General features: G+C 41.3%; 1 protein-coding gene across 3 annotated transcripts in view; it reads left to right on the forward strand.

Moving 5' to 3' along the window:
• Positions 1-21,787, forward strand: part of thsd7ba (thrombospondin, type I, domain containing 7Ba) — a 385,534-nt gene that overhangs the window by 118,927 nt on the left and 244,820 nt on the right. The window contains exon 1 of one of the 3 annotated variants that reach the window (XM_067443591.1): positions 13,082-13,221. The exons of 1 other annotated variant lie outside the window; for it this stretch is intronic. The gene's annotated coding sequence lies outside the window, so the exon portion shown is untranslated. Of the gene's footprint in view, positions 1-13,081; positions 13,222-21,787 lie in introns of those variants that run through there. One more of the 3 variants, XM_067443588.1, reaches the window with a different exon arrangement.

Here is a 21,787-nt window from a genome sequence, read left to right on the forward strand (position 1 = left end):
TTGATAAACATTTATACTTTCCACAGCGTCCGAACTGTCATTGCGATCCATTGTTTTCCTATGGTTGAAAGTCACCGCACTCCCGCTCGTTATTATGTCTTGCGCATTTTTAGATGCGGAAGTAAAATTTTCTCACAAAAACGACTCAAAAAGCCTTATTAGCGTATTTACAAGTATATTTTAAAGAAAATCTAGGTCCTACATTATTTTTCTATACACTGACTCACTGGAGTCTCTAACCTGCAATATGCTCTTTTAATAGGTCTTTAATGGCTCATTGTTGCAGTTGGTTTGACACTTCCAGCTATGCTGGCATGTCTTGTCTTCTTATTTTCGCTTGGCCCCCATAATGGCTGCTTGCAGCTATATTTGGTAACTAAAACTGCTTGGTTACTGATTTTTACTTTTGTGTCTTGGATGTGTTTATGGGGCGCAGTATAACATGTCTTAATACTTCTTTTTTTTTACGCTGTATTTTTCTTCTATTTTACCTTTATTCCACACCGCTGTCTCCACTGTCCATTGAACGGCTCATTTGCTTCCTGCTTCTATGAAGCCCATCCCTCTGAAAAACGAAATGGTCTTAGAAGGGGGGATGGCCAAATGTAGTTTCATGTGTTTTTATTGGCTGAAGTGCCAAGCACAGGTTGTCCGGAAACGCCACGCCCCTTACCATTACAGGCAGAAGTCCCGGGCAGTGTTTATGTTAATAGCAAGGGTTTAAGATGTCACCAACCCGGAAAGAAGCTCATTGTAGTCCAAACCGGCCGTTTTTGTGCAATAATGTGCCATAACTTTAAAAGACAATATCTCTGTTTACATTGAACTTTCAGCGCTGTAACTTTACAGATATTACAACATTACACACTAACTAAAGTTAAAAAAGTGAAATCGCATGCAACCACCCCTTTTAAATGTATTCTAATTTATCTTCTACAGAAGAAAGAAATGTGTTCAGGTTTTAAACAACATGAGGTAGAGTACATAATGGCAGCATTTTCTTTTTTGAGTGAATTAACCAAAGTTACCAAAAGTAAGTACCAAAGTTTACTTACTGTCTAAAATCAATCAATCATTAGAACGTACGACAATTTTGTAAATGCATAAACGATAACAGGAGTATCAGACAGTTTACACTCAACTGCAAAGTTATTGTAGCCTTTGTCATTGTGACAGTGTTGATGACTGACACTAGGGAGTACCAAAGACCACTGATACTATGAGAAAAAGCCAATGAGAATTAGCGAGTGGAATTTGCTTGCCACTTTCTCCTGGAGCTGGAGTCTGTCTCAAAGCAGTGCACAGATAAGTGCAGAGAGAGAGAGAGTTCCCCTGGGCGCTTCGGCAACATAAGAGAGCAGATTTCCTCTAAAAGAGCAAACACATACGGAGAGCTTCTTTTTTTATAGGATTAGTTCACTAAAAATGAAGATTTTCTGATTTTCTCATCCAAGATCTTATTTTTTTTCTTCAGTGAAAGTTTTTGGAGGAAAACTTCAGAGGCTCTGTGCGATCGCAGACAAGGAATAGTGTTTTTCTAGCAAAAAGAGTGGTCATTTTCTAAAATAAAAACGCTCTCTTTTTTAACCTTAAAATTGCTCATCTTGCGCTGCTCTGCGCACGCCAGTGATTATGTAATCACGTCGGAAAGATCACACAAGACGTAGACAGAAGTACCGCTCCCATGATTACAAAGCACACATGCAAATATTTATACAAACTTCCTTTAGTATGAAGTAAATGATATCAGACGATTTTGAAGTTGAAGATGGGGGCGACAGTGGCTCAGATGTTCATGTAGGTTGGCTACAAACCAGAAGGTTGGTGGTTTTATCCCCGGTTCCATCTGACCAAGTGTCGAGGTGTCCATGAGCAAGACAGCTAACCCCAACTGCTCCCAACGAGCTGGATGGCGCCTTGCATGGCTGACACCGCCGTCGGTGTATGAATGGGTGAATGTGAGGTGATATGTAAAGCACTTTGGATGGCCATAGGTCTGTTAAAAGCGCTATATAAATGCAGTCCATTTACCATTTTTTATTTGAAGATGGAGTGCTCTTAGTAAAGGGCAAATTAGTCCTTGCACATTCTCTTGGGGCAGCAATTCCGCCTACGTCTAGCGTGACCTTTCTGCCGTGATTACGCAATCCATGGCGAGCCGCAGAGCAGTGCAAGATGATCCTTGTCTGGGATCGTGCAGAGCCTCTGAAGCCCTTCAAAGCCCTTTAAAACTGCATTAATTTGGACCTTCAACATTTTGGTTGCCATTGAAGTCTATTAGGTGGAGAAAAATCCTGGAATGTTTTCCTCAAAAAAAGTAATTTTTTTTCGACTGATAAAATAAAGACACAAACACCATGGGTAAGATTGGGGTAAGGAAAATATCAGGAGATTTGCTTGCGATCAAATCTTCTGTAAACGCCTCACAATTTTTATATATTATTTCAATGGCAACGCATCATGCTTGACCTCAGCCACAATAGCACTGTATGACATATGTAGGCCTATATCATGAAATTTCTGATATTCTCATTTAGGGCTGGGCGATATGGCCAAAATTTAATATCCCGATATAGCTCATTTGATATCCCGATAACGATATACATAACGATATAGCAATTTTTCTGTTAATTCAGTTTATGAATAGTCTATACAAAATTGCAATGTGGAAATGCAGTTTGAAATGATATACAAAACAAATAAAGGTAGTATGGACTACATTTTTAATTTATGTGGAACCTTTTTTTAAAGCAAGACTGTTGGTAAAGTTAACACCTGCCTAGGGATGTTAACCGATGACCGTTTGACCGATGGCTGACCGTATCAACGTTAACCGATCAAAGTTGTCGGTTAAAATAAATAAAAAAGTGATCTCTAAATTAGACTATTATAGACAGTGGACTAAACGCTACTACAGGTGGCCGTCTCATTCCAAAATCTTTTTGTGTGATTGAACATATCCCTCGCACTCAATTTTTCATAACTCGCCTGTTTGTACTTAATAAACCAATAAAAACATTTGGCTCGAGGTCACAGCGTTTGGGTTTGCGCGCTCACAAGGTTTGCAAAAAGTAAACACTCGAGGTTAGAGCCAGGGCAGACGACAGTATGAAGCGTGCATTTCGCTTAAGATGGGCTTACATTTGGAAATATATTACATCTTCATTTCAGTGGTAACACATAAGGTGTTGATCGTCTTTCTTTATTATTGTTAGCACTACCTCGAACTAAAGCAGCCTCTTCGGAGCTGTCATTTTCTTAAATGAGCCGCGGCAATGTTTCAAATGAGCTTCTAACGCTGGACAAACGCCTTTATTTACAACGCGATCACCTTGTACCCAAACCATTTCGAAACTAATGAGCCATTTGTCCTCTGATTACAAACAAGCTCCTCTGCGGCGCGTTTGCGGGACTCGTGTTTCGCGCTGTGGGGGATTTTAAAAAGTGACGTGAGTGGAAGGGAGGCGGCAGCGCGTGTGTGTGTGAGTGAGAGAGCGAGAGAGAGACAGAGGGAGCGCGGCTCGCGGCTGTTATTTCAAATAGCGCAGCATATTTTAAACTAATCGGTTAACCGGTTTCAACCAAGCGGCAACCTCCCGCGATCTCTCTTTAAGCCAATACGGAAGTAATGTAAACTGCAATTCCTCAACTGGCCACTAGGGACAGGCTCCAGTAGGGAGCAGAATCTCATTGAGCCCCATGTTAAAATTCTCAACTTTAAACCAGAAAAGAACATGTTTACAGCCTGGTACAAATTGTGGTTTTGGCTTATAAGGCTAATTTTGATCTTCATGACAACTGTGAGGGGGGTGAATTTTTTTATAACTCATTCGTTTACGTTATATAAAGCCTTAAAGTTCTGCATAATTAAGGGCGTGGTTACAGGTGGATAGCCATTTATCTGCCGTCTATAGTTATTGCGTCACCTCCGCTCCGCGCACATCCCGCCTTTTTGCCCATTTTCTGTTATCCGGGAGTGACACGCGATGACTCGCTCACAAGATGGCAACGCCCAGCTCGACTCTACTTTAAGCTTCAGAACGGCTTATCAGAATCCTATGGGTGACGTCACGGACACTACGTCCATATTTTTTTACAGTCTATGGTTTCAACCGGCTAATGAGGCTCGGTGGTCGGTCAAGAAAATGTTTAGTTTTCGCCATCCCTACACCTGCCATTAAAATATTTCAATATATGGTGTGCCACGCGTAAAAGCCCGTTGCAGCGTCTGTGTCAGAAGTTTGTTTTGAGCGCTTATGCCACTATTCTGGCATAATTACTCTGAGAATTACCCTGGTCTGAACCGCGTCTACTACCGTCTTCCTCCATGTTTGTTTATGTATTGCAGCGTGCACGGGCATGCCGTGGCGTGAGGTGCATCTTGACGTAAAATTCTGCCATAAACGCCTTATCGTGGCGTAAGCGATAGAGCCTTATATAAAACGATAGACATTTTCTATCGTCCAGACGATATATTTCGTCATATCGCCCAGCCCTATTCTCATTCTCAAATAGGCCTTCATGCAAATAAATGTATTTTGTTCTTTAAACACCAGGTTATTAGACTAAAGACATGCTATTTGATCTATAACATACATAATGTGCATCTAATATCAAGGTGGTGAATGCACTGCTCCTTCCTCCAGTGGACCGGGTAGAGAATCTTTTTTTTCTGCCATTAGCCCAAGTGGAAGTGGTACTCACATTTTCGAAGAAAGAGCAACTTCCTCATTCTCTAGAGCCCCTTTCACACTGCGATTCCGGCAAATACACGGATAATGCGACCCGGCATTTGTTCCCGGGTCGCTAGATTTGGTCCATTCACACAGCCAGCGAAATACCGTAATATGTGCGCTTTCACACACAACGCTTAACGGTCCCGGGTTGAGTTGACACGTGACATCCTGATGTGACGTGTAATGGCGAACGATCTCAGCTTCAGCGCGGATAGTAAGGAGCTCCGTGGTCTCGACTTGTGTCCAGTTTGTACACATTTCTGCTTGTTTAATTTTAGTTTATTTTGTTTACGAACACTCTCTGCGTTTAAAACACAGACAAGCTCTTCTGGCACTGCAGGGTTGTATTATTGAAAAAACAAGCTCTAGGAGTCGCACGATAACTACGTACACGTTGCGGCATTAGTTTCGGCTTTTGTTCACACAGCGCTCGTCCCGGGTCGAATACCGCAATATTACTAGGTCCCGACCCGGGTCGAATTCGGTAATCAATCCCTGGACGTGGTTGCTTTCACACAGAAGGCGACCCGGCAATGTTCCAGGAATATTGCGGGTCCGACGTGCAGTGTGAAAGGGGCTTAGGTTACTGCAGACCTGACGTGATGGACACGGAGAGTGTGGTGTGTTCAGGGGATGCACAGCTTCCTCAACCATCACAAGCTGGTTCCAGTTGGGGCTTATGGCTCAAGGTGTTCCAATACACCCACAGCCCCAAGCCTTGTTTATACTTTCACCTGGCTCCGCTGCACGAGCCTCCGCTGACTGTGCACGCTCCTCCACAAACGGGCGAGGCATTTATACTCGGAGTAATTGTTCTATAAACCATCAGGAAAAATCGTCGAGAGGAAGTGGGCTAATGTACACAGGTGATGATATTTATTTTAGTACATTTCACCAAAAACCACTACTAAAGAATCGTGTAAAACTCAGTAAACCTTAACTTGATCTCTTAAATATTTCCTAATTTCACTAAACATTTTAGTGGAGTGATTTATTTATTTGATTAAACATGGATTTATTTAAAAGGACTTATTTCTGCCTTTGTAGGCTCATTTTGTAAATATAAGCACCTAATTTATATGTGCAATAGAGCATGGATACCCGATCCGAGCCCGACGGGACCCGACGGTACCCGACAAATTCGGGTCGGGCTTGGTCACGTCAGTGCGATATTGCACATTTAAAATTTAAAACAGCTTATTATATGGGTAGCTAATGGGCCTGTTTAACTTGATGCAAAGGTTTGTTTTGTGATTAAAATAAATTTTAAATATTACCCTAACCGTCTTCCTGTGTGTATACATTTGCATCTGTGACAACGCGCAACACGTGCATGTGACGTGCGTGCGTGCGTGCATAGTATATTGTATTATTAGGCTTCATGTGGCTGGCAGCGCAACGATGGAAGATGTTAAAAAGAAGTTGGCCTCAGGAGATTTTAAAACCGCCGAAAATGAAGGAAAGTCTACAGTGTGGAAGCATTTCTGCATAGTTGTCAAGGCCGATAGTGATGAACCTGTTGGTTATGTTCAATGTAAGGGTTGCGGATTTCTCATGAAATATGACAGCAAGAGGACCGGGAATTCCACCCTGCAGCGTCATGTGGATAGGGTTTGTAAGTCACCTGGGCTACTGCAGCCGAGCATCACTGCCTTCGCTAGTACCTCAAGAAAAATCCCTCAGCAGGCGAAAAAAAAAAAACTGACTGAAAAATGCATTGAGTACTGCTGTAAGACATAAGGCCAATTCGTTCCATTGAAGGAGGGGGTTTTATTGCGCTGGCCCAGCAGCTTATTAACATCGGCGCTACATATGGTTCAGTGGCAGCACGGGACGTACTGCCTGATCCCACCACGATGTCAAAACAGTGTCATGAGCTGACAACAGAGAAACGCACAAAGCTTGTTGAGCAGCTAAATGACATTCTGACTGAGGTGAATTCTATCGGAATGACTACGGATATCTGGACAGAGGACTACCACAAATTAAGTTACTTGACCATCACTTGTCATTTCGTGACACGAACATTTAAAATGATAAGCACTGTATTGTCACCAGTCGCATTCCTGTTGGAAGAGGCTAAAATGGGAGAATATTAGAAGAGAAATCATCAGACTGCTAACTGTGTATGGCCTGGATATGAGTCAGCTGAATAAAGTGGTGTGGGTGACAGACCAAGGCTCAAACATCATCAGTGCCCTCAGACCATATCGAAGACTTGACTGCCAAGATCACCTATATAATACGGTGATGCGACACACCCTGGACCTCACACAACTGGCCCAAGATGCTCCGACTGTTGCAGACACTCTGCATGCAACCAAGGCACTGGTCAAATATGTCAAAAAGACGGGCATGGCAGCTTTGCTGTCAAAAACAGTCATCCAAATGGCAGACACAAGGTTTAGCACAGTATATCTGACCTTAAATTCTGTCCGCTCGGTTTATCAAGAACTACGCGAAAAACTAAATGACCGTGCAAAGGGGCTGGCAGATCGATGCAATATCTCCAGATGTCCTTGATTTTCTTGTCGAGTTCCTGCAACCATTTTATGATGCCCAGCGCAAACTTGAAGGGGACCAGTACCCAACCATAAACCTGGTGTTTCTGTGGTTTGAGCGACTGAAGCGTCACTGCAACAGAAAAACGACTGACAGCCCCTATCAAGCCATCATCCGCAAGCAGCATCTCACTTAGATTTTGCGTAGAGTGGAGATCCAAGAACTCCAAAAAATTGCAACTTTCCTTTGGCCTAGATATAGCCAGCTCCGAATGTTGTCCTCCTCAGAAAGAGACAACCTTCACCTGGAGGTTCGGAGACAGCTCAGTGACCTCCGCACCGAGAAGACCGCCACTGAACCCGCGCCCAAGAAAGCTGCAGTTGACTTTGAGGAGTGGGAAAATGTACCTGTGGCAGATGCGACCGACGAAGTCGAGATGTACTCAACTCAAAATCATGCAATGCAGGAAGACAGAGATGTTCTGGGTTGGTGGAGAGATCAGCAACTCAACTACCCGAAGCTAAGCGTCCTTGACCGCGGCATCCTTGCCATTCCAGCCAGCAGCAGGAGCAGTGAGCGCAACTTCAGCGCTGCTGGCAGGACCATAGAGCAGAGGAGGACCGCCCTGAAGCCATCCACAGTTGATGCAATCCTTTTTCTCCATAAAAATCTGGATTAGCCTAAACTGATGTATGGATTATGTTAATATCCCATGTTGCAGTTTGATAGGCATTTTCATTTCAATAAGCTGCGTTTGTGTTACATTGTTTTGTTCTGTTAGCTTGGGCCATTTTTGGTATGCCTTTGTTAATTTAATTTAATTTGGCTAAGCTTTGTTGTCCCGTGTGCGCGTCATGGTTATGCGCTCATCTGTAAGCATTTCAGAATGCCACAGTTGCTTAATAAAAGCGGGTTTTCCACACAAACAAACGTATGTGTGTCTTTAGTATGAGGGCAAAAAATTATTTTAACTGTGTCTGGCTCAGGTCGGGCTCGGACATAAACATCTTAATGCCTGTCGGGCTTGGGTTGGGTTCGGTTACTGCTCTGTCGGACGCAGGCCGGGCTCGGACAGAAAAATGTGGCCCGATCCGCACTCTAATGTGCAAACTGGGGGCCGGTGTTATGAGACATTATGCTCGGCTTGATTCACAGAATAAATTTGACCGGCAGGCGAAATGGGGTCTTGCGGACCCAACGCGCACGACCGCCCCCCTCCGCGTTGACATAATTTTTGCCGCCAGCACCCTAACGCTCATGCGGACGCGTCGAGAATAAACAAGTCTTCAGGATCAGAATAGTTGCTTCCCAACATGGCGACCAACACTCTGCTTCGCCGCCCCACCACAGATACATCAAACATGATTGTTCCTCTAGTGCTTCTTGTGTGGAGTTTGCAGGCCTGGTTGGCTCATCAATACAGTCAGGCTACAAAATTCAGCTAACCTGTTGGGTTGTTAGACCTGTGACTTTTGAATCAGGCCCTGCACAAGCTCCCATTCAAGATGTTAAAGCAGAAACATATTCTGACATGTTTGCCAACATTATTGGTTTGTGGCGATAGTTGCGTACTTACATGTCTTGATTTTGCCTTGACACTGAACGTTTCTTGAATTTGATTCCTGCCATTCGGGCTGTCCCTGTCACCTCACGCTTTCATGAAATTTGAAGAGGCTACCCTTGTCCCATTAAGGGAAGTGGACATTTACATTCTCATTTATCTTGATGACTGGTTGACCCTAGCGCACTCTCGATATTTGTTGTGCACACAGTGCTTCCCAAGGGAAAGACCCACAGAGATGTGCTGCTGAGTCAGTGCTTTCCTTCCTGCAAAAAAGGTTGAAGAACCAGCTGTCTCCTTCCACCTTGAAAGCATATGTGGCTGTCACAATGTAGTGGATGGTAAGTCTATAGGGAAGCATAACCTGAGGATTGGTTCCTCAGAGGTGGCAGGAGGTTTAATCCTCCTAGATCATGCCTTATTCCCTCGTGTGATCTTTGTAGTCTTTCTGGGCCTACAGAGAACTCCTTTTGAGCCTTTGGAGTCAGTAGAGCTAAGTTCCCTTTCTTTGAAGGTAGCTGTCGTTACCATGTTCACTTCAGTCAGGATTGTTAGGGAGCTGTAGGTATTCTCTGCCAGTGAAATGTGCCTTGAGTTTGGTCCGGCGTACTTTCAGGTGATTCTGAGACCCTGGCCAGGCTATGTGCCCAATGTTCCCACTACCCCTTTTAGAGACCAAGGGGTCAGCTTACCCCTTAGCAGTGCAGGCACACTCCAGGAAGTGTTGCATCCTCCTGGGCTCCAGCAAACAGTGCCTAACCTTAACAGCGGTTGAGTGAGTTTTGTCCCATGCTCCATTGGGTTGGAAAAGGTTTACAGTTACAGAAAAAAAAGCTGGGTTTACTGCTTGCACACAGTGCCTTTCTCCTCCCTGAGGTGATAACATGCTTTTTGTCCAGGTAAGTTCCCTGGAACGGCAAAACCTTGACGTGAGTTTTTCCTCAGCATCTCCGCCAGTCAAATTCAGCAGAGGATATATGTGGTTTCCATAGTGCTCTTTTTCTTGGAGAAAGAGAGCTTCCCCAGCACTAATTCTTGTCGGCTTTTATTTTAAAAAGAGAAAAAGTAAAAAAGACAGACTGAATTGACCTATTCCCAGTTAGTACTGTCCTCTCTGTCCCCATGTGATATGAAGAACTCCATGGCTTAAGTGGCTAAAGTCCTCTCTTTCCCCATGTGATATGAATAACTCTTATTTTATGATGTGTGGCATTGGGTAGGATATGATGTTGCAGAGTGCGCTTGTTACCCGATATCTGAACCACCGAAACCTCGTAACACAGTTCAGTTGTTGTGGTGTTTACACTGGGGGACTCTTAATGTCAGACATCGGCACCACGTTGAAGTGACTGACAGATAGGGAATGTCTTGGTTACTATTGTAAACTTTGTTCTCTGATGAGGGAACAATACATGGTGTCCTTCCTGCCACAACTTTGAAACGGCTGGGACACTGTCTTGGCTCCTCAGCACAAACCTTAATGAGTCATCCACGTTGTCTCCCTTTATTTCCTGTATGTTTGGGCGAGTAGCATGCAAACTTCAACTCATTAATTCTCAGTGGCTTTTCCTCCAAGTATCAGAGGTTTTTGGGGATCAAAAGTGCAACACCTAATGTCAGTCACTGACATCAAGGAATGTTTCCTCCATCAATCAATGAAGGTTACAATACTAACCTAGACGCAGATAAAACAACACACTCTGGTAATGGATGAAAGAACACATGTCGTGGTCTCTTTCAGCCGTCTTGTTAATTTGCTGAGTCGGAGTGTAAATCACAGCTAGGCAGTACCCAGCACGTCCGACCGCCTCTGCATTTTATCTCTTGGCTTTTGTCAAACAGGCGCCGGGACATGCCCTACTTGCAAATGGCAAGTTGAAGCCTCCTAAGGCATGGGAGAAGGTTCCAATTATAGCACAGCATATTTTTCTTTGGGAAAATGGCTGAAAGAGCAGATGGGTATCAAACAACAGTGACGGGAGTTCAAGGGGGTTATTGCCAACTTTGCCAATTACCGTGGTACTCACAAAATGAGAAACAATGGGCAGATCAAAGAGCCTCTTATGACTTATAGCAGTTGTTGTTTGTGAAACTCTGAACTGGAGACCAATGCTGCTTTAATGTATGACATGATTTTTTTTGTTTTCCACAGACTAGATGCGTATGATTATGCTGAAGAAATCTGACCACAAAGAGACATTAAATGCTTTCTTTTTCTTACCATTTTCCTCTTTCAGTTGTTCACTCTAAATTGGTCTAAATATGGTGATTTCCTATAGAGGTCATTAGTGGATGTAGTGTTTGTTCCATAGGGAGCAGTTCTGGACTTTTCAGCATTCTGCATTATTTTCCGCAGGTGCTCTGCTATATATAGAAGCCTTTAGTTTTCTTTACCAGCACAGACAGCTTTTGTCCCTCTCAGCCTTTATACTCGGAAGTGGTCTACCAGGAAATTCAACTTGTAAAATATTTTGAACCAACTCTAGTCATGAAAAAACTGAAAGATTTTGGAGAAAATGTCCTGATTATTATATTATGAAGACCTTAATTGGTTGAAATGCTAATGGTGAGTATTCTAGTTCCTCTTGAAGCCTCTCCAATAAGATGGCTCAAAAAAAATTATTGATAACTCAAAAAATAGACCCCATTGTGTCATCCTTATGTAATTTCAGGCTCATTTTGTGACCTTAAACGGAGATATTAAGCAGAATGTCCAACCTACATTTGTGTGTACAACAAAAGTGTTTGGTGAGTTTCATGATTGCTCTGAAAATCATTGAATCTCTGTGTTGAATGTTGAGGCTTTTGAAATCAGTTCAAATGAAATATTCAAAGAACATTAGACTGTTTTACATTTCTGTCAGTTTATAATGGACATATTATATAATATTATTGTAAAGTTTAACCAAATGTTATTAAATGCATTTGGTATAATTTGCTAACAGTGAACACTACATTTACATAATTTATTAATCATGGTTAATATTTGTAAATTTTCATGTACTTTTTTAATATTTTATGTTTTATAAATTAACTTAATTTTTTAAAAAATGTAACAAATACCGCACATGAAAGGACATCAATTGCACTTCATGTAGGTTGCAATCTAAATATCACAGAAAGTTGCAATCTAAATATCTTTTCATATTGAATCTTCGAATGAATGTGGAAACAACATAAGACAGAATGTTAAAGCATTTAGATATTAAATATTTGTTTAATGGCATCTTTTTTTTTTTTTTTTTTTTTTTTTTTTTGCAAAATTCATTGAATAAAACCTAGCATGACTTTTTTTCAATTTCTGGTATAAAATTAATAGCTATTCAAATACAATATTCAAAGCCAGGCTTAAGCTATAATTTATTAACAGTGCATTAATTGTCAGTTAATTTCCTCACACATTTTAAAGTTTACTTGAACAATCGTTTTCACCATAAAAATTGTAATATAAAAATATATATAACTTTAAGAGGATCGAACTTCTTGGTAATGCCTCATTAATTCATAATTGTTTCATGCATTAAATAATAATTAACCACAAATTGAACCATATTGCAATACTGAAACTGAAAATGCTTCTTAGTGGTGTATAATGTTCATAGAGGTTAATGCACACCTAATGCACAGTGAATTTAATGCATGTCTTTTCGAGCTAATGGACAGCAGTGCTGCTCAACGAACAATCTTTTGTGCTGTTAGCTCTATTAAACATAAATACACCTCACATTCAAATATCACCCCTTATGCATCTGTGGCTTTATAAATATTCTGGTGGCTTTAAAAATTAGACATTTTAAAACTATTAAATCCATATTTTTGTCATTTCCTCTAAAAAACAAACCTCAATTCAGAAGTCAGTGTTCAAAGCATCTCAAAGGCTTGTGGAGGGACCGTAAAGAAACATAAAGAAAGTGTGACAGCGAAAAGACACTTATGGATGCAGACAGGCAGTGAAAGGGACAAAAACAATAGTGTTGCACTTCAATGAGGGGCTACAGAGCGTGTGCCACGGCTTCTGACTGCAGCGAGGAACCGGGATTGAGATGAAAATGAGGAAAAGAACATGAAGGGAAAAGAAAAGATGCGTGCAGAGAGAGAGAGAGAGAGAGAGAGAGAGAGAGAGAGAGAGAGAGAGAGAGAGAGAGAGAGAGATTGTTTGGAAGGGGAGGGGGTTACTTGAGGGGAGCAGGGCTGGCTAAATAGGAATCATCCCTCTTAGCCAATGAGTTTAAAGAGAGAAGCAGATGTCACAGGAGTGAGAGGGACCACCTCCGCAAGCTCAAGCACCCTCACTGAAAAGAGCGCAATGAGCTGTGCGCTGTCACATCGGTAGTTTCTATCTCCTATCTCTCTCTCCCGAACGCACACATTCTCGTGCTCCCGCTAGCTTTCGCAGGCTGTCAGCTGGAAGCATCATTATAGGTAAGACTTGCATGTTGCATCGCTGTCTGTAGATTAGCAGAGGATGCCTGAATGCTCATTAAAGTGTGTCTGATTTTCCATTTTGTGGGAGTTAGATGCGAGTTTCTCCAGATAGAGGTACACTCTGAGAAACTGAGGAGGTTCTTATGTAAGTGCCGTGGCTCGGAGCTTATTTTACGGAAACTTTGATACTAGAAGAGAGGAGAGCGTCTCAGCGGCAGCTTTGAGATCTGCTCTTCCCGAGTGCATGAATTATACATAAAGGAGGGCTCCAAATGAATGGAGTCACTTTGTGTGGTCTCAGAGACATGCCAGTTCAGGTGGTCCAGGCCATTGCCAGGTAAATCACTGTACAGATGCTGCAATCCTGAAGTTTAGATGACAGCCGAGGGATTTGTGCTGACTTTCGCTGCATTCGGCATGTTTTATCCTCCTCCTGACTACAGTAAACACTGTCTTGCACCCGCCAGCTCTCGCTCAATCCAGGGTCCCAGCCCACATCTTTTTTATTCAAGGGGTGTGTGCTTAGACTGATCAATTCCTTTATGTTTGAAGGAGACAACAATGTGGGACTGCAGGGTGTTTTTCAAAGCTTACTGTGGTTGTCACTAGTTGTTACTGTCAATGCATGGAGCATTAATGCTGAATATTTACAAAAATGTACTGATCAACAGATATGTTGTGAGATTGTTTTTTTCTAAAGCAATTTATTTATTTATTTTTTTGTCCCAAGAGTTGGATGTTGAAGTATGTCTTTGAACTTCCATGACTCACTGACGCTTACCTGCCCTACTTTGAGAAGAGGATGATAAAGTATTATTCATACTTTATGTAGGAATTCAGACGAAATGCCTTGCAATCTATTGCCTGCATTTTATTTGCCCCATTTCCTCCAGAGTAAGATACTTGAAAGTATATAATATCAGACAGGAATTTGTTTTGTGTTATTTACTCAAGTCGACACTTGAAAATGGCTGCATATAGAGTTTGGTACGCCCCACATGTCCTGCTTGTGTTGAGATTTAATGGGAGTTTTGAGTCAGTTTGATTCCCTTTAGAAAAATATAGATGCTGAAAACTTTTGGAGTTTTTTTTTTCACATGCAAATGAGTTTTGTGGCAAAATAACTGCAAGTTTGTTGCAAGCGTGCAACTCTGACAACAAATAGGCGCTGAAGTCAGAACTTTAGTCATCTTTTTCACACGGTCTCCTTTGATGAATAAATAAATTCAACTCACCACTGAAAATAGCTCCATTTGGTCTGCACACTCCATAAGTAATGTACGTGTGTCTTATATTTCATTTATATACGCGATGGCATGTAGAGAAAGAGCTCCTCATCTCTATCTGCAAGACTTGCAGACAACCAGGACATAGACGTACCTCCCCTCCTGAGAGCCATCTCTAACTGTGATTTAACCGAACACAGCTGAGCTCTCCTGTCTCTCAGAGTTAGTGGACATCCGTTCGAGCCATTTGTTTTTCCGTCCGATCGGAGTTGTGAATTAAAGCTGAAAATGAGAAACTGTGTATCTCACTGCTTGTATTCATCAGGCGTCTCAGGTGTGACAATCAGGCAGAGTAATGGCAGGTGTGGACTGATGCATATTCGTAGGCTTGAATCATTCATATAAATAAGATAGAAAGCTCAGGGCCCGACTGTGCTGAGGCACAGAGGCTGGCTGTGAATCACGCTTAACATCCTGTCAACACAGAGAGCCAGCATCAGTATAAAACTAGACCGTTCCCCCTGTAGTCAACAAAGTTATCTACAATGCAAGAGTGTGATTTGCTGCATAGATCGCTTCAGTAATTATACTGGAAACAGTTTAGTTTAGGTCATGCAACTTGCTTTCAGTGTAGGGAGTGTATACATCAGTCTGTAGGAAAGAACAATAATCAAGATCTCTTTAATTTCAATTGTTTCCTAAAATAGGCTTTTGCTGAAGTTGACTCTGTAATGACTCTGTAAAACGATTTTCTCTTTCTTCTAGAGGTTCAGATTTTGACACAGCTCCACTCAATTTCTACAAATTACCAGAGTCTGCCATTACAAGCCAGAGATTTCATTACAAACCAGGGTTTAGAAACATTAGTTCATTTTGAGTAGAAACAGTATTTTTACATTTGTTTCCCAACCTGTGTTTTTTTAAATGGGTAACCAGTTAAGCCCTATTCGGACTGGGTTAGATTAACATGGGGACGCGGGGGTAAAGTAATTATTACCAGAGGATCTCTGTGATTTTAGTCCCGTCCGAATGTGCCATCTTTGTAATCATTACGGACAATACCAGTGAAGATCACCGAGACTTTTACCTACTGTAAAAAGGTCCAAAAAAATTACCTCGGGTAATACTAATCCTGTTTGAATAGACCTGCTGTAAAAATGTATGGTAAAATGCTGTCATTTCCTTAAAAGTTAAAAAAAGTGCATTTTGCGAGCTTGGAGGCGCTTGAAGCATTCGGTTGCGTTGTAGGTGGTGGGACAACTCTGGTAAACCTCCAGTATCTTCCGCATATCATTTAAAGCAAAAAGAAGATCAAAAGCACTTATTAGAGGCACAACACTTATTTTAGCTTTAGGAAAGTGTCTATTACCAACACAATCCAATCAGAATTGTTAGACTGGACCTAACTGTCTAATAACACACACACACATGTATATCAGACTGGCGCTCATGTTGTCTTTGCTCACGTGATAACAGCAATGTCATACGCACATGACGACACGGAGTTTACCGTGGTGTGTAAAGCGAGTTACTCCTCCCACTTCTGCTAGTTTTACGCAGATGTGTTATCCCGTGGGAATTGGCTATTAATATTACAGACGTCCTGAGGTAAAATTACTTTACCCCCCACGTCCCCATGTTAATCTAATCCTGTCCGAACAGGGCTTTAGAATGAAATCAAAGAACAGTAAAAATGGTCTATTAAAATAAAAGCACATATTTTTGGTTACAGAATTAATATTACTTTTCAGCAAGGATGCATTTAAACTAATCAAAAGGGACAAAGACATTTATAATGTTACAATATTCTATTCAGGTTGTTCTTAAAAACTCCTGCAAAAATGTATGCAATGTCGTTTCAACCACTTATCAACATTGATAACAATAAGAAACTTTTCTTGAGCATCAACTCAGCATATTAGAATGACTTCTGAAGAATTATGTGACACTAAAGACTGGAGTAAGGATGCTGAAAATTCAGCTTTGGAATAAAATACATTTTAAAATATATTTAAATAAAAATTTGTTATTTTAAATTGCAAAAATATTTCACAATTTAGCTTTTTTTGATCAACTAAATGCAACCTTAGTGAGCATGCTGCCTTTGGTTTACTGAGAACAGATATTTGGTGTTTAGTTTCATAAAGAAATATTTTTTTGTGCTCACTGATCCACATCAAGTTTGAAGTGGGTGAAGTTACAACAAATCATGAAACAAAGAAACAGGACAGTGTTCGATTAAGCGTTGCAGTAATTTCATTGAAATACACCTCACGTGGAAACCAGTTGTTTTTTTCACCATTGCTTGTTCATGACACCCAAAGTCTCATTCGTCTGTTGATGAAAGCAATTGATTAATACTCGAATTAAATGCTGAACACATCTCCGCACACATATCGCTGAGATGTATTGGAGCGTTTAAGGTCTTGGCAGACGGGTTCCTCTGTGAGTCGGTAATGGGCGAGGAATGCCAGGAAAGCCAGAGACCGCTCCACCCCCCCCACCCTTGCAGATAAAAACAATGTGTCCCTGGTGGCCTGGAACATGATTTCAGCCCGTATGAGGTTTCAACAGCTTTCTCCATCTGGCTTCTGTTCAAACAGTGTTGCACCCTTCTCCAGTGTTTATCGATTGAACTGTTCACTCTATCAGTCATCTGATCATGCTCTCCTACCTTATTTGCTTCTCCTAAACGTCAGAGTTCTTCATCTGGAAATCACAGCAGTCAGCCGAGGAACAGACAAAAGAAAAACTTGGAAAGAACATCATTATCTAAGAATATATTCTTTTAGCAGGACTACTGTACCTCTATCAAGTCCGTCTGCGTCTTTCTGAAGTTCCTCCTGAAACCGTCTTTGGAAAAACACACAATATCATGAAATATGATTAGGTAGCTCAATCTTAGCTTGAGTATTTGCCCAACTTCTGATGACCTTAACAATCTGAGCCTTTTAAATGTAAGTACACAATGTGTGGTGTCATCAGAAACCAGGACAGGATGTTTTCCCTTTTTCCAGCTGTTACTTGATGACGTTTGAGTCCCCTGTATGTCTTCTGGGAGCTTGTTTATGGCATCATAATCTCACATCTCACAGCTTTAAAGAGGCCTGAAGTAGCACTAAGAGCTAAAACAGAGCAACCGAAATGAATATGGTGATTAATTGTGTTTCTGAAGGATGATGTTGATCGGTAGAGGACATTTGAATGTCTCTTTGAACTGAAAGGCTTGCTTTTTTCTATCCAAACTAAAAAGGCAGCTCATAAGGTCTTTTTTTAATCTCTTTTGTGTGTGTGTTTCTGTGAATCAGAGCTTTGCTTGTTACCCTACAATGATGAAAGGAAGATGAAGGCTTGGGCACATACATATTCAGGTTTCTCTGTAATGGATCTGTGCATGGATGCTTCAGCCGACACAAAAGAAAGGAATAGGCATGTGGAAAGCTATTTGTCAATGACAGCTGAACTGACCAGCCTGATTCCTGTGCATTTTAATGGCCTCCTCTACACGTGCTGCTGCCTCTGTAGTGCGTACAAGGTACAGATTGCTTTATCATTTTAAATGAAACCTACTGATGTGAAGATATATTACTCCCAGCTGTCTCATAAATCTGCGAGATGGGATAATTTCTCTGAAGCCTTAAGATTTTTATGAAGAAAATCTGAATGGTATTTGCTTGTGCAGAACTCACCGCACTAATACTTGGTTGTTTTTGATAGATGCTTGAAATGCATGATTTGTCAATACCAAATTGTCTGCCTGTCTGTACTCGCTTGAAATTAATCTTTAAAAACACTGCATGGTTAAATGTAATCTTTAGCAAACATCAAATAATAATAATACCACACATTATAATGTTGTAAGCATGTTAAGCAATTTATTCAGTTGATTCAGTTATTTGTTTTATTTTTCGATGAACTACTACAGTAAACTAGTATCATTTTAATACCAGCCATTTATTATTTGTCTAGAAGAGTGAAAAGTCCCAGTGCTTTTGGACTGTGTATCAGCACTTTTGTAATGCTGCTCAACCAATCAAATTCAAGGAGCGGAACTAACTGTTATATTGAATACTACTATTGAATACTGGTTCTTTCCATGCATCAAGAATTCCCTACACTATTAGTTTATCAAACACAATTTCCTGCTCAAATTAAGCAGGGCAGCACAATCTCCTGCTCCTTACAGTTAACACATGAGGATGCATTTGAATGCACATTGTTCTTTTGGCGGTGTCACTTTTGCCCGATATATAGATCATGATTGTCCGGCGTGCTGTCAGCCGGCCAGTGGCACGCTGTCGCCAGCCTTGGATAATTAATAGCAGAGGGAGCTGGAGGCGTGGGGTGGTTTCACTTCGGCTGTACTGTAGGTGTGTGTCAATCTAGGCTGAGGTGTGCTGCCTGCAGCAACATTAAGATTGCAGTCATGGAGGCCAGAGTTCCCCAGTTCCCATCATGCCCTCTGACCAACAGATCAGTGGAGTCCCAGAGACATAAAATTAAGGTCAATCTCTTTTAAATGATAGATTTGTGACACACAGCCTCCAGGAATTGGGCGTGTGTGTGTAGTGTACGGCCTTTGTGTTTATGCATGACACTTGAGTTCAAAAAACCTCGTAAGCAGCCAATGGAGGCAAGATTTTAAGGAATCATAGAAGACTTACCTATGTTTTGGAATGGCATTCAGATTAATGGGTCCTGCACACTGTGCGATTTTTCTAAATCCTTTGCGAATGCTGCTTGTCAGACTGTGCGAACATGATCCCGATGTAAGCCAGGTCACACTGTGAGATCTCAGTTGTCATTAATGCCAGACTGTACGATAGTCAAGGCGCTCTAAAAACGGACACGCAAGAAAACTCATCCGGTGTTTTATATCATCAATGAATGACGCTTTCGGTGACCCTGAGCTGCATTACACGCGGGACTGAAATGGTGGCTACAAAGAAATCTCTAGCTCTCGTTTTGGTCATGGTTTGTCTTGAAAAACCGAGATATTTGACGATCGTCGTAGGAGAAGTCACACTGCAGGATTGTGCGCCAGATCTTCTGACACTGCCAGAATATCGTCTGAGGTTAAATTTGATCGCAACGGTCATTAATCGGCTGCCGATGAACATATCAAACTAACGATCAAAGACGTCAGATTTTAGCCTAGGATCAGAGAAATCTTTTAGGGTTTGCAAAATTTGTCTCAGACGGCCAAATGGTGAGCAAAATCGCACAGTGTGCACCCAGCTTAAGATATCTCTTTTAAGCCAAATGGCAGCATTGCCATTGTGCTTAGCTCAGCGGGGAAAAAACATCTATAAGGTGAGAAATGTTGTTGATTATGGTTTCGATTATGGAGGTTTTATGATTGATATATGGTTTTCTGAGCGCACACACCTGAAGCATGCGCTGAATGTCAGACCGAGTGTCCTGTGAGTATTAAACTATGTTCTCTTTCAGGTTTTATTGCACTTAAACTGTCAAATAAACACAAGGTTATGTCAAAAGCACGCAAAGTTCACACAGCAGTCGGTTATGTTTGTGAACATAAACAGCAAGTAAAGAAATCGCATGAGTATATGTTATTTGCTGGTAATATAAATCAAACAACATAAGAAAAAAACTAAAATCACTCATTGTTCTTGACTGAATAACTCCAGTAGCTTTAATAAGAATACATTTCTTACTTGAATGCTGCTGTTAAATGCCCTGGTGAGGAGATAAAAGTTCTCTCAGGGCAGGATCTATGGTAATAGAGTTGTGGGCGGGGCCTGTGCATATTATGTGGTCACAAATGTTAGAATCTGCAAACGGCTTGTTCTGAGACACTGCTTATTTTTTATGGGGATTCAAAAAAAGAGTAGGTGGATTTTTTCCATTATAGGGTGGTTGTGTACTGCCAACACACATTTATTCAAACGCCATATAAAAAAGTTAATTTTGCATAATAGGTCTCCTTTAAAATATTGAGGTGTTAGCTTAGCATTGTTAGATTACTTAGCTTATGAAATCAATTGAGAGTCAAGTCTCCCAAGTTGCCTACTTATCAGGTTCCTTAACCGTTAGTGTGCTGCCTTAGAAGGTAGCTGCCTATGTAGAAAGTAGCATGGTGGCTCACTAGACTTTGGAACAGAACGGAAGTGTGTGTTTGTAATTGTGTGTGGATCTCTTTGTGCTTGGTGTCTTAGTAGCATTTACCCTGGAGAGCAGAGCTGCATGAATAGATCTGCAGTCTGCTCCACACATTTCAATTACATCACTCCCCCACTACCAGCACTAGACGTCGGCATACTAATGGCAAGGCGGGTGGCGGTGTGATCTTGCGGGGCATTGTGAAGTTGCTTATCGATTCTTATTGGTTTGGGGATGTCCTGGCCTAAGCAACAGGCCCTGCCATCCATCCACTGACACTGAATTTAGCAGGCAAGACACTGGGGAGAAGTCACCTTTATTCACTTGAAACTGCGTAAAGCCCCGTGTGTCCATAACCTCTATTAGTTCAGGATCATAGACACTCAACGGAGCTCCCTGATGCTCAGAGAATAATCATTTTGAGCCGCTGCATTCTACCACATTCTCATTTATTGTCTAATTGCTTTTCATCCCTGAGCACTTGATCTCATTGGTTGCCGCAAGTGATGTTAGTGTCGAAATGCTTTGGAAGCAGGATGAAAACATCTTAAAAGCTTGTCAGTATTGCAAGTATCTGTCTGTTTAGATCCGGCAATTGTTATTGCATGAGATTTCTGGAGGCTAAATTGTCTTTTGCACCAGTGATACAACAAATGCACATTTGCTTTTTAGAACAAATTCCTTCTGAAACACAATGTATTATATATTATATAATATTCAGAACACAAATCAATAATTCCTATGCATCACTTTGTTATATTATTGTAACATGTCAAATGCATTTATAGATTGAGGATTTTGGCCCAATTGACAAGATACATGAGGAAGCTTGCTTTATATGAACAAAAGCCTATTAAAGGAGGTTTAATAGGAAATAATTCATTGAGTTCAACATAATTTCCCACTCTTTGTGTATTGTTGTTTTGAGTGGTTTTACACTAAACAAACAGACACCTATAATGGTCAGCTAAACAAATGTATCTAAACACACACCATACATCGCGTGCTCTATTGATAAATAAACTATACTTTCATGTTGTTTACTTGATGTGCAGCAAAAACACTGCATCCACCGTCCCCTTAACGCTGGGTTCTATAGGGAAGCTGAGCAGGGTTGTCTTGCCCTGACACATCAAAACACACTTCTTTGGTGACATTGTTCATTACGTGAAGTCTTCACCTGGGCAGCGTAGCCGACAACTTCCCGGGCGTTC

This window comes from Pseudorasbora parva, chromosome 5 (genome assembly GCF_024679245.1).
Source record: "Pseudorasbora parva isolate DD20220531a chromosome 5, ASM2467924v1, whole genome shotgun sequence".
In the NCBI taxonomy this organism is placed as follows: Eukaryota; Metazoa; Chordata; class Actinopteri; order Cypriniformes; family Gobionidae; genus Pseudorasbora; species Pseudorasbora parva.